Here is an 11880-nt window from a genome sequence, read left to right as displayed (position 1 = left end):
ACGAGGCCTCAAACATCCATTGAAAGCCATTCAAAATCAACTCGGGTCCTTAAACTGACTTTATAAAAATGACCCTTAAAACAGGACACATGCCCGTGTGGAAGGGCAACACGCCTGTGTGGCCACTATGACATGGCCATGCTGATGGTCCATGTGGTTCACATGGCCTAAGCATAAGGGGACATGCCCGTGCCCCTAGCCCATGCGAATTAAATCCTTAAATTCGAACCTGCAGGGGTTTTCACACAGCCTGACACACGCCCGTGTCCCTCACACGACCACGACACGCTCGTGTCTTAGCCCATGTCTAAAAACCTTGACATTCTATTTCTGACGTCAGCATCCAATTTAGGGCACACAGGCAAGGCACACACCCGTGGCCAGAGGCCGTGTTCTCCACATGACTGAGACACTTGGTCGTGTCTTTGCCCGTGTGTTTACTACCATGCATACTGATTTATCAATTTAACGTGTAGGGGACACACGGTTGGATAACACGCCCATGGGGTTAACCGTGTGTCACACACGGCCTAGACACACACACGTGTGTCTACCCGTGTGGATAAAATAAGGCTATTTACCAAGCCTTTTTGCCACCCTTACTTGCACTAACCTACGTAACCTCTAACATGACAAATCCACACAACAATACAAGGTCTAATCAGCCACACAAGGCATTATCTCATTCATGCAATTTACTTATCCATGAAAATATCATCATTTGCATATATCAATAATGAACATTAGCCATTATCCAAGGCTTTATACAAAATGAAGGGATTCATCCTAAGCCAACACATTTGGCCAAAATAACATTGACACAAAACTTAAAAGTCTAAGCCCTATACATGCCATATTCAAAATGATAAAACCAACTATACCAAGTGCTTCGGTTGAAAGTGTGATCGATGCCTCCGACGTCCGATGATCGTCGAGCTAATTGGCGGCACTATGAAAAAATGGAAAGGAGAGGGAGTAAGCATAAAGCTTAGTAAGTTGCATGCAAATAAATATAACAACAACTTTATCATTCATCATCATGCTCATAGTACAAAAGTAGGCATAAGCACAACTTAATCATCACTATCCAATACAATTCACATAGGATATATTAAGGTCACATCTCATACATTTGAAATAGGTACCTGTACCATTCACAACATGGTTATATTTTTCTCGTTTAACTTAAATTGTAATTCTCATTGTTGAACCATTTGGAATGCTATTGGATATTCAATAAGCCTCAAACATTTGGTATAATGCCGATGCCATGTCCCAGACATGGTCTTACACTGGCTCATCCATCAAGTCGATAACATGTCCCAAACATGGTCTTACACTGACTATCAAAATCAAGGCCGACGCCATGTCCCAGACATGGTCTTACACTAGCTCTCATATATCCGTGCTGATGCCATATCCCAAAAACACCTCTATACGTGCCGATGCCATGTCCCAGACATGGTCTTACACTGACACATCATGTAACCGATGCATGTCCCAGACATGTCTTACACTAGATTTTGTTTCAATGCCAATGCTATATCCCAGACATGGTCTTACACTGGCTCTCATAATGTGGCCGATGCATGTCCCAAACATGTCTTACACTAGCACACAAAAAACCCGAATGTCATGGCATGAATATCTGATTTATTTCCTAAGGTTCAAACGAGAGTTCTACTATCTCAATATTCATAATACATAATCATTTCCACAAACAAGAAATTTATGCTATATCAATTCAAACACATATAATAACAATATAGTTGTATTATTTACATACAACTTACCTCGGTACTCAAAATGTGGCGACTAGTTGATTTAATCTACTTGCTTGGCCTTCCCTCGGTCTAGGTTTGGATTTTTTATTTGTTGATCTAAAATGGAAACATTTATTAATTTAATCATCAATTAAATCTAAATGCTCAATGATTTATGATTTGGGAAAAATGACCATTTTGCCCTAGACTTTCACAAAACGACCATTTTACCCCTAGGCTCGGAAATTAAGTTTTATCGAGTTTCCTTATTAGTCAAGCCTAACCGACCATTTATCTCTCTTATGACAACCCTAAATTTCCAATATTTCACAACATTATATCTATTTTACAAACTTTACAAAATGGTCCTATTAGGGTTTTCATAAGAAGTCCCTTCACAAAAGTTGTTTATTTCATAACCATGATTCATTTTCTTTCATAAAATTTCAGAAAACAACATGAACACTTTCATGGTAAAACCCTAGACTTTCAACCATTTAACAAAATAGTCCCTTTGTTAGAAAGCTCATGCTACAAAGGTTCTAAAAATGTAAAAATTTTCAAGAAAGCCATTAAAGTCACTTACTTGCAAGAATAGAGAGTGGATGAAATTTTTGAAGCTCAAAACCCCTACAGTGGCTGAATTTTTGGTGGAGAAGGAGATAGGAAAAAAAAGATGATATCTTTTCTCTTTATTTTATTTTTGGTCAAGTTAGTCACCAAACCCACCAAATTTTGACATTTTGACCATCTTTGTCTCCTATGGCTGGCCATGACTCTTTAAAGGTCTAATTGCCCTTTAAAGACCCCCAATTAAGGTTCACTAGCTATTTGACACCCTTAGCTATCAAAATAGGACTTTTGCACTTTATGCGTTTTTAGTCTTTTTTCACAATTAAGCATGAAATCGGTAAAATTAATTCACCAAAAATTTCATACTCTCATATAACCATGCCATAACACATAAAATAATACTAAAAGTAATTTCTCCATCCTCAGATTAGTGGTCCCGAAACCAGTGTTCCGACTGGGCCCAAAATCGGGCCGTTACATCTATGGTTAAGGCTTTAGTTTGCACACAAGATTGGCTTCAAAGGTCAAAAGATCCTATCAACCTTGAGGAGTATGTGGAGGAACTTCAAAATATAGATGATGGTAAGGGACTAACTTTAATCCAAAAGGTTAATTGCTTATTTGAATTATTTTTATAAATATTCTCACAATTTAACTAACATTTTTCTCTTTTGATATTTATTAGAATTGTAAAAGGTGTCAGAACATGAAGATGGTAACATACTTAACTACAACTCACAAATTTGAATGTTTATTTTTAATTTTTCTAGTAAAAATTTTCATAATTTAAGAATACATTTTTTATTTTTGTTACAAAATTGTTGGTACTATCTACAATGTTTGAAGAAGATGAAGCTTGAAGATAGTTTGATTTTAGCTTTTTGGAATAGATATTTTGTTAATCCTTATGAAAACTTCAACCTTGCATTTTCTTTACTTGGTCAAAATAATTGGTTGAACTTTGGATTTTTTTGTGTAGGAAGCTTGAATTTATTTTGTTGAATTCGAGTCTTGGAGCGTCACACCATGACCATTTATATCTTACTTTTGGTGTATCATTTTATTAATATCATATTTTGTGTAGTAGTGACATGTATCCCTATATCATGCTCTTGGTATATCATTTTGTTATCTTATATATAAGATATTTCTTGATGCATAATTATGCAGTATGTAAATATAATTATGCGTGTGGTGTAATAGCTTATGTAGTTGACTCAAATTATTGCTACTATGATCATCTTGCAACGTTATATATAGTTATTTTGCATGCCTAAAATAGTTAATTATTTAGTAAATTATATTATTTATGTAATTAAATAATATTGTATTCATTTACTAGTTAAATAATCGGTCTATGTAAACGTAATATTTAGTATAAATAATAGGATTTGTTAACTCGATTTGAAAAAAAATTCAAATCGAGTTTGGTTGCTAAAATAGGATTCGTCAACTTGATTAACTCGAAATTTTTTGACTTGATTCGACTCAACTCGATCAAATACTCACCCCTAATTGTGGGTTTAAAATTTACAATTATTTCTATTACTTTTTCATTTAAGTTTTTCTCTGTCCTTTTGTTCACCCTAATATTTTGAGAAAGCAAAGAATTGCTCAGGAGGTACGAAAAAAGATTAAAACTTAAGATGGCATATTGTAATATATCTTACTTCAATAAATAATATTAACTAGCATTTAAAAGAAAAAAAAGGAATTAATAAAGTTTATCAAGTTTATCTCGGGAATTCTAGGTTGCAGTGACTCAAAGGCAATCAAGTTGGCTTGGTTGAAATGACCGGAGGGAAAACACTCTTTGTAGGGGGCCTTTTCATCTGACATGGCAGTGAAAACGCTTCTTGCAGGACACATTTTCCACTGGCATATCAGACATGTGGGTAGAAAATGCGTCCTATAGGAAGTGTTTTCACTGCCATGTCAGATGAAAAAGCCACCGATAGAAAGAGTATTCTCTCTAGCCATTCAACTAGCCCAATTTGATTGTTTTTAAGCTCTTGCAACCTGAGATACATGGGAAAAAAAAGAAGTTTCCCTTTATACCCTGCCCCATCCCCTATATAAATACTCTTTTTTCATTCTCTACTCACCCACATCTCAGTCTCTTCTAAATTTTTTTCTTTTTTTTTGTATGTTGAAATTTTCGAGTTTAAAGATTTATTTCTCTTGCTTTGAGAGAGACATAGTCATAGTTTTAAGTTGTGTTTGGGTTCACGGTGATGCAATGGAGTTCGATAACCTACAAATTTCACTTGTCGTGTAACACCCCTCACCCATGTCCGACACCGGGATAGGATTCAAGGCGCTACCGGGATTTCACATTAACAAACATACCAAATTGAGTCCTTGAGTTTCGCCCAAATTTAAAACTTTTCAAACATGTGCATGAGACCTAAAACGTACATAAGGCCGATTCAGGATAAAACCAAAAACATTTAATGAACTTTGGGAACTTGAGAAAAATTCCCTTACCTTGAATATTCACACACCCATGTGGGTGAGGCCATGTGGTCACACACACCCGTGTGGCTTGACACACGCCCGTGTTCTCAACCCGTGTGCGATACTGACTATAACCTCATCATACAATTAGGGACACACAGCTAAGACACACGCCCGTGTGCTTAGCCCGTGTACAACACTGACTTAAAATTTTAGGTCAAGGGACGCACAGCCATACCACACACCCATGGGGGTGAGCCGTGTGTCACACACGGCCATGTGGATCTTGCTAGGATATTTTCCAAGCCTTTGATCATCCTCTTATCAACCAATCATGCTTTTAGGCTACTTTAATACTACACTTATACGAAACTTTGATCAACCTCATTGCATGTAAACCTCATATCATTGGTTTCATACATGCTAGGTTAATTCCCATCTTGTATTTAAGGAGATTCCTTGTCTCATTGAAATGTTTGAGATTGGCTCATTCTTGTGACTCATTGCCAATTAAAAACAAACCATCATATGAAGTATAAACATGCATAGATTTGTAGATCATAGCCTACTTCAAAATAAGCCAATTCCCATGGCCATATACAAAAAGAGAGGTATATCTTTACATGCTTTCATTTGGAAAATTAAGTGACACATATAACAAAATACTTAAAAGTCCTATACATGCCATTGAACAAAATAGAAATGTCTTTATACCAAAGCTGGTCTAGTTGATAGTGTGCTGACTCTCCAACTGTCTTCCAATCCTTACAAGTCCTCGAGCTTTGTAAAACAGGGGAAAGGAGAGGGGTAAGCATTTACATGCTTAGTAAGCTCGAATAACCGGAAAGTAAACTTCCCAAGTAGTTACAATACATCCATAATAGATAATGAAACCAACAAGTATGAAATGGTTCCCTATCACATGCACTCAATCAATGAGTTAGTCACATAACAAAGCACCATGTAATTTATCTTAGATGAGCTCATCATTCATTGTTTCATTGATATACATCCTTCTCATATTAATCCTGATGAGTTTCTAGGAAATCTCGATAGAATATCCATTAACCTTCAATTCGTAAGGATGATCATTTCAAGTGTACACTCCCGTGAACCTCACATTTTATGGCGGGATTACCAGTCCAGGCTAAATCCTCCATTTACAAAACTCATAAGGTGATGTCGAGATTGCCAGTCCAGACTAAATCCCCTTATAACAACAAACACCTTTATTGAGCTCGGATCTGAATTACCAGTCCAGGCTAAATTTAGACCCTAATTGGGTTACCCGTCCGGGCTAAATCCATAATGCACATGTATTCTTCGAGAGGCTCAATCATCCAAAGGAACACCCGTTCGGGCTGGATCCTTTTTATAATTGAGATCAATGGATTAACCGTCTGAGTTAAATCCTTTCTGTGACACATGCAGGATCTCAATTTGCTTGTAAATCATGGTTTATCCATCGAATTCCCTTTTTAAACCTCAACCGAGACATTTTTCAATATATCGTTATCAAAGATGCATTTTATGAAATTTTTATGTCATCGATAAATGAAAACATCATTCATTCACATATCATATAATTAGGCATATTATGAGTTTACTTTAAGTTATTCGAACTTACCTGTTATTCATATCGGTGTCGTGTTTCGGTTATTCTGAAACCTTTCATTTTCCTCGATCGACCTCCGAAATTTGTTCCTCAGGGTCTAAAACAACAGAATTAAATCATTAATACTCTACATTATACTTTTCAAGTCTAAATTCCACCCCCGGTCTAAATGACCATTTTGCCCTTAACCTTTCACATTTTTACGATTTAGTCCCTGGCTAGTATAATGAAACACATGAAATTTCTATCTTACCCAAGCCTAGCTGAACACTTTTCCTCTTATGGCAACCCACATTTTACATTATTTTCACATTTCTACCACACATTTAACAACTTTTGTAAAAAGGTCCCTTTATGGGTTTTTCTTGAAAATCACCTAGGAAAAGATGTTTAACACACATCCAAATTTCATATTCCTCCATAAACCATCAAAATACAAGTAACTCATGCATGGGTAAATTTTTTAAACATAAACCCTAGCATGAAATATGGGTAGAAATGGAGAGAGTAAGTTACCGGGATCTCAAAAATGCAAAGAACATTTAAAACAGGGCTTAGGAGTACTTACTAATGAGCTTGAAAAGCTTGAAAACCCTAGCTATGGAGGGCTTGAGAATTTTAGCTGGTACAAGGGAGAAGATGGCTGATTTTTGGTTCATTTTTCCCATTTTGTTTCATTAAAATGCCAAATGACCAAAATGCCCTTAAGCCCTTTCTTTAAAATTTCATCCATGCAATCCCATTTTTGTCCAAAAACTTAGAAATTGGGAAAATTTCTCTCCAAGACCTTCTACTTTATAATCTAAAGCAATTTCATACAAATTGCTTCTAGAATCCAAGTTTTGCAATTTATTCAATTTAGTCCCTAATTTCCAATTGGACACCTCACTTAAAGAATTTCTTTATGAAATTTTTAACACATGCATATTCTCATACTCTAAACCTCATAATAATCATAAAAAAATATTTTGATGTCAGATTTATGGTCTCGAAACCACTATTTTGACTAGGCCCTATTTTGGGATGTTACATGTCGTGTGAGTATGGAGAAATCACTTGGGAAGTCGGGACCGCTTGCAACTCTAGGTCTAGGTTGGCGGTGATTATACCGTCTTGGGTTGAAGTGTAACTAAGGCTTGAAGTTTACAAAGGTTATGATGTCAAATGAGGGAGCATAATCGGGGTATTAGTTGGCAGTGTTAATGCAAGCACCACAACAAGTTTCTCTTCATCAGAGGATCATACTTCATAAAACCCATACAAAAGTGCAAGGAAGGAAAATGAAAGGGGTGTTCTGGAAACATGAAAATATACACACTTTTTTCATACTCTTTTTAGCTCAAATTCATGCAGTTCCGGTAAAATTCTTGTCGAAAAATATTTAATTATTATAAAATAATTAAATTTTACTTAAATTATTAACATGTTGAATTTTACTTAATTTTATAATAATTTTTGATTAATTTTTATCATTTTTTACAGATTCACACAAAGGGCAAAAAACGACTCGGCAGGCACTACTAGAAGCACAAAATCAAGAAGCAATTTTGAAGCATCAAGGCGAATTAATTTTTCTGCCTAAGATAGTCCAAATTATATGTATTAATTCATAATATAATTAATTTTAATTTTAATCCAATTTAATTGGATTAAATAAATTATTATTAATCAATTATGAAAAGTGGCCCAATTGAGCTGAATCGAGAAAACCGTTCAAACCGAGCACTGGGCAGCCCAAAACTGTCCCACATGCTGACCCAATTAGCTTGCTTGACTACTTATTTAACTTGCAAAATGGCCCTTGAAGGCTCCTTCAAATTTCATTCAAACCCCTCAACTATTTGTGCCTTTCTAGATTTGCCCTACCTTAAAATAGTAAGTTTGAATTCTTTAAACTTGCCACATGTGTGGCCGACCATGAGGGAGTCTATGGTTGCTGATTTTTGCTTATTTTAGCAGCCATGTCAACCTATAAATACCCCCCTTTCCTGCTCACTTCAAACACATCTCAACCCTTCTCATCTCTTCACTTCTTTCTCATTTTTCTCTCTTCATTCCCTTCCATTGTTCTTCATTTTCTTCCCCTATTCCCTTGCCAATTTCACATCTTGAAAAAGTGTCAATAAACCACATTTTGGAGCAGCATTCAAGTGTTTGTAGAAGCCTTGGTTCGACAAGAACAAGCAGAGAAGAAGGAGTGGAGCAAACTAGTCAAGCCACGAAGAAAACACCGAATTTGATTCTTATTACCTATCATTTTAATTTTGTTATTATAATGATTATGTCTATGAATATTTGTGATGTTAGTATGTTAAATTTAAACAATATGGCTTAAATTTAATTTGTATTAGGTTGATTGCATTTTATCTACTTAATTTATTAAAATTGTATTTTTGTTGTTATAAGACTCGGTAGGATGTTTGATTAAGTAAAACCATGACTAAGTTATTCTTGCATTACAATTGTAAGGTAACAAATGAATTAATTATTTAAACAGATTGAAATTGTAATTAATTAACACAATACTTAATCGGTGCATGTTTAATCATCTAAGATAGTTGAGGGTTAAATTAGCAATGGTATCTAACGATACATTAGCCTTGCATAACTTGCAAGATTATTTTGATTAAACTGTTTCAAGGTAGAAATACGTTGCTACCTCATGTAATCTTTTATGTGCTTATGAGATTGAATTAATTGTTTGAATTGGCATAGAGTTATGTACAAGGGATTATTTTAATTTCATAAGTATGTATGTGCATTAACACATTTGCTTATTAAAATTTGTTTAATCGGTTGAATTGACATAGAGATATAGTCAAGAGATAAATGAATTTTGGTAAGTAAGTATCACAAGTTAGCAAATTACCAAGTTGCCATGAATTTATTCGTAACAACATAAACATAAGTTTAGTAATTCTAAGTTAAGAAATATAATTAATCTAACACAACTATGTCATCTTGATTAAAATCATCTTTTGAAATCATGCATTGGAACTTTTTTTTATTTTTATTTATTTTATTTATTTAAAATCCTAGTTTTTAATCACCTCCTCAAATCAAAATATTTTTCTATACCAAAGTTTTTTTAAAATTGCATTCATAAATATTTCTTTTCACAGTCCTTGTGGGTACGATAACTCGATATTTACTTGTCACTTTATTACTTGTTGCGATTGTGTACACTTGCACATTTCCGTCATTCCAAGTTTTTGGCACCATTGTCGGGGACTGTTTTAAAAAGTCATTATTTGTGAATTTGTTAGTTTTGCATTTTGGTTTAATTTTTTGTTCGGTTTTAACTTAATTAATTTTGTTTTGATTATTTCAGGTGTTTATGAGTATTGACTGAATTATCAATTTACTTCCTATAGACCCTAAAATTGAACAAACTTTTCAACAGCGAAGAAGACAAGTAAGTTAGAGAAGGACCGAAGAGATGAACCTTGAAAATTTGAATCAAGGAAATGGACCAAACCCTACTCAAAATCCTATCCTTATTGCTAATGACAGGGATAAAGCTTTAAGACAGTATGTCGTGCCAGTGTTTCATGATCTTAATCTGGGTATTAAGAGACTCAAAATCGAGACACAACAATTCGAGCTGAAGCCAATCATGTTCCAGATGCCTCAGACAGTCGGCCAATTTAGTGGAATGCCTACCGAAGATCCTCATCTTCACTCAAGACTGTTTATGGAGGTAAGCGATTCTTTCAAGTTAGTTGGAGTACCCGAAGATGCATTACGATTGAAGCTATTCCTATATTCTCTACGGGATAGAACTCGAGCCTGGTTGAACTCATTGCCATAAAATTCAATTTCCACATGGCAAGAGTTAGCAGAAAGATTCCTCACGAAGTATTTCCACCTAGCAAGAATGCTAAGTTGAGGAACGAGATCACTACTTTCCAACAAATGGATGATGAGTCCTTGTATGAGGCATGGGAAATGCATAAATAATTATTACGAAAGTGCCCTCATCACAGAATCCCACATGGAATCCAACTTGAGATGTTTTATAATGGTCTCAATGCCCACACGAGGATGATAGAGGATTCTTCTTCTAATGGTGCTCTCCTTTCTATGTCTTATAATGAGGTTTACGAAATCATTAAGAGGATTGCCAACAAAAATTATCAATGGCCAATCAATTGAGCAACGTCAGGAAAACGAGTCGCTAGAATACATGAAGTAGACGCTCTTACTTCACTCGCATCTCAGGTATCCTCAATGCTTAAAAATTTTACCACTAATGAGTTTAATAGTTTTGTAGCACAACCACCAAATCAATTTTGAAAATGAAGCCTGTGTCTATTATGGGGAAGGACATTTGTTCAAAGAATGTCCATCGAACCCATAATCCATGCATTATATGGGTAAATAGAACCAAAATTGAGGAAGGCAAGGACTGCAACCCAATTTCTATAACCCACCGTGGTGAAAGCACCCAAATATTTCCTAGAGTAACCAAGGGGATGGAACTAGTAACACTTACGCCCAACCTAGACTGACCCAGCCACCTGGTTCCCCAAACAAGTTTAGAAATGAACCCAAGCTAAACCGGCCAATAGCTTAGAGAACCTATTAAGGGCATACGTGGCAAAAAATGTCTCCACTATAAGGATTTTGGAGAATCAAATGGGCCAGCTTGCAACTGAACTCAGAAACCGACTACAAGGTGATTTACCTAGTGATACGAAAAATTTGAGAAATCCAAGGAAGGAGCATTGTAAAGAGTTAACATTAAGGAGCAGAAAGACATTAGAGCCCAAAATTGTCAAAGTTGAAAATGAGCCAACTGATGCTCAAGGCTCAGAGGAAGTTCAACCGAGTGTTGAAGTTCCAGTTTCACTGGAACCTGAATCTACAAAATCTGATAAGGTAGCTTCTAAACCAGCTAATTTTGATAAACTAACAACTTCGTTAAATGTAAAATTGCCACAGAAGATGAATCAACCAGTTCCAGTAACGAAGCCTCCACCACCCTACCCTCAAAGACTCAGAAGCAGAAGTAAGAAATTCAATTCAAGAAGTTCCTAGACGTACTCAATCAACTTCATATCAACATCCAGTTGGTTGAAGCACTTGAACAAATGTCGAACTACGTCAAATTCATGAAGGATATCCTGTCTGAAAAACTAAGACTTGGAGCATTTGAGACAGTGGCCCTGACAAAGGAATGCAGTGCATATCTTCAAGACAAACTACCCCCCAAGTTGAAGGATCCTGGATGCTTTACCATACCTTCAAACATTGGAGCAACATATTGTGGTAAGGCATTCTGTGACTTAGGTGCGAGTATCAACTTGATGCCCATGTCAATATTTAGGAAGTTGGGGATACATGAAGTTACACCTACTGCGGTTACACTTCAATTAGCAGATCGATCCTTAGCACATCCAGAAGGAAAAATCAAGGATGTATTGGTACGTGTAGACAAATTTATTTTTCCTGTTGACTTTGAGGTTCTAG

General features: G+C 35.6%; 1 non-coding gene across 1 annotated transcript; it reads right to left on the bottom strand.

Annotated features, from left to right (window-relative positions):
* Positions 1-10290: 10290 nt before the first annotated feature.
* LOC121227611 (small nucleolar RNA R71) lies at positions 10291-10397 on the bottom strand. Its single transcript, XR_005925172.1, has one exon. It is a non-coding gene; the product is annotated as a small nucleolar RNA R71 (small nucleolar RNA).
* Between the last annotated feature and the right edge of the window lie 1483 nt (positions 10398-11880).

Source organism: Gossypium hirsutum, chromosome A03 (genome assembly GCF_007990345.1).
Source record: "Gossypium hirsutum isolate 1008001.06 chromosome A03, Gossypium_hirsutum_v2.1, whole genome shotgun sequence".
Taxonomy (NCBI): Eukaryota; Viridiplantae; Streptophyta; class Magnoliopsida; order Malvales; family Malvaceae; genus Gossypium; species Gossypium hirsutum.
Note: the sequence above shows the minus strand (reverse complement) of the source record. Positions and strands in the feature narration are given on the sequence as shown.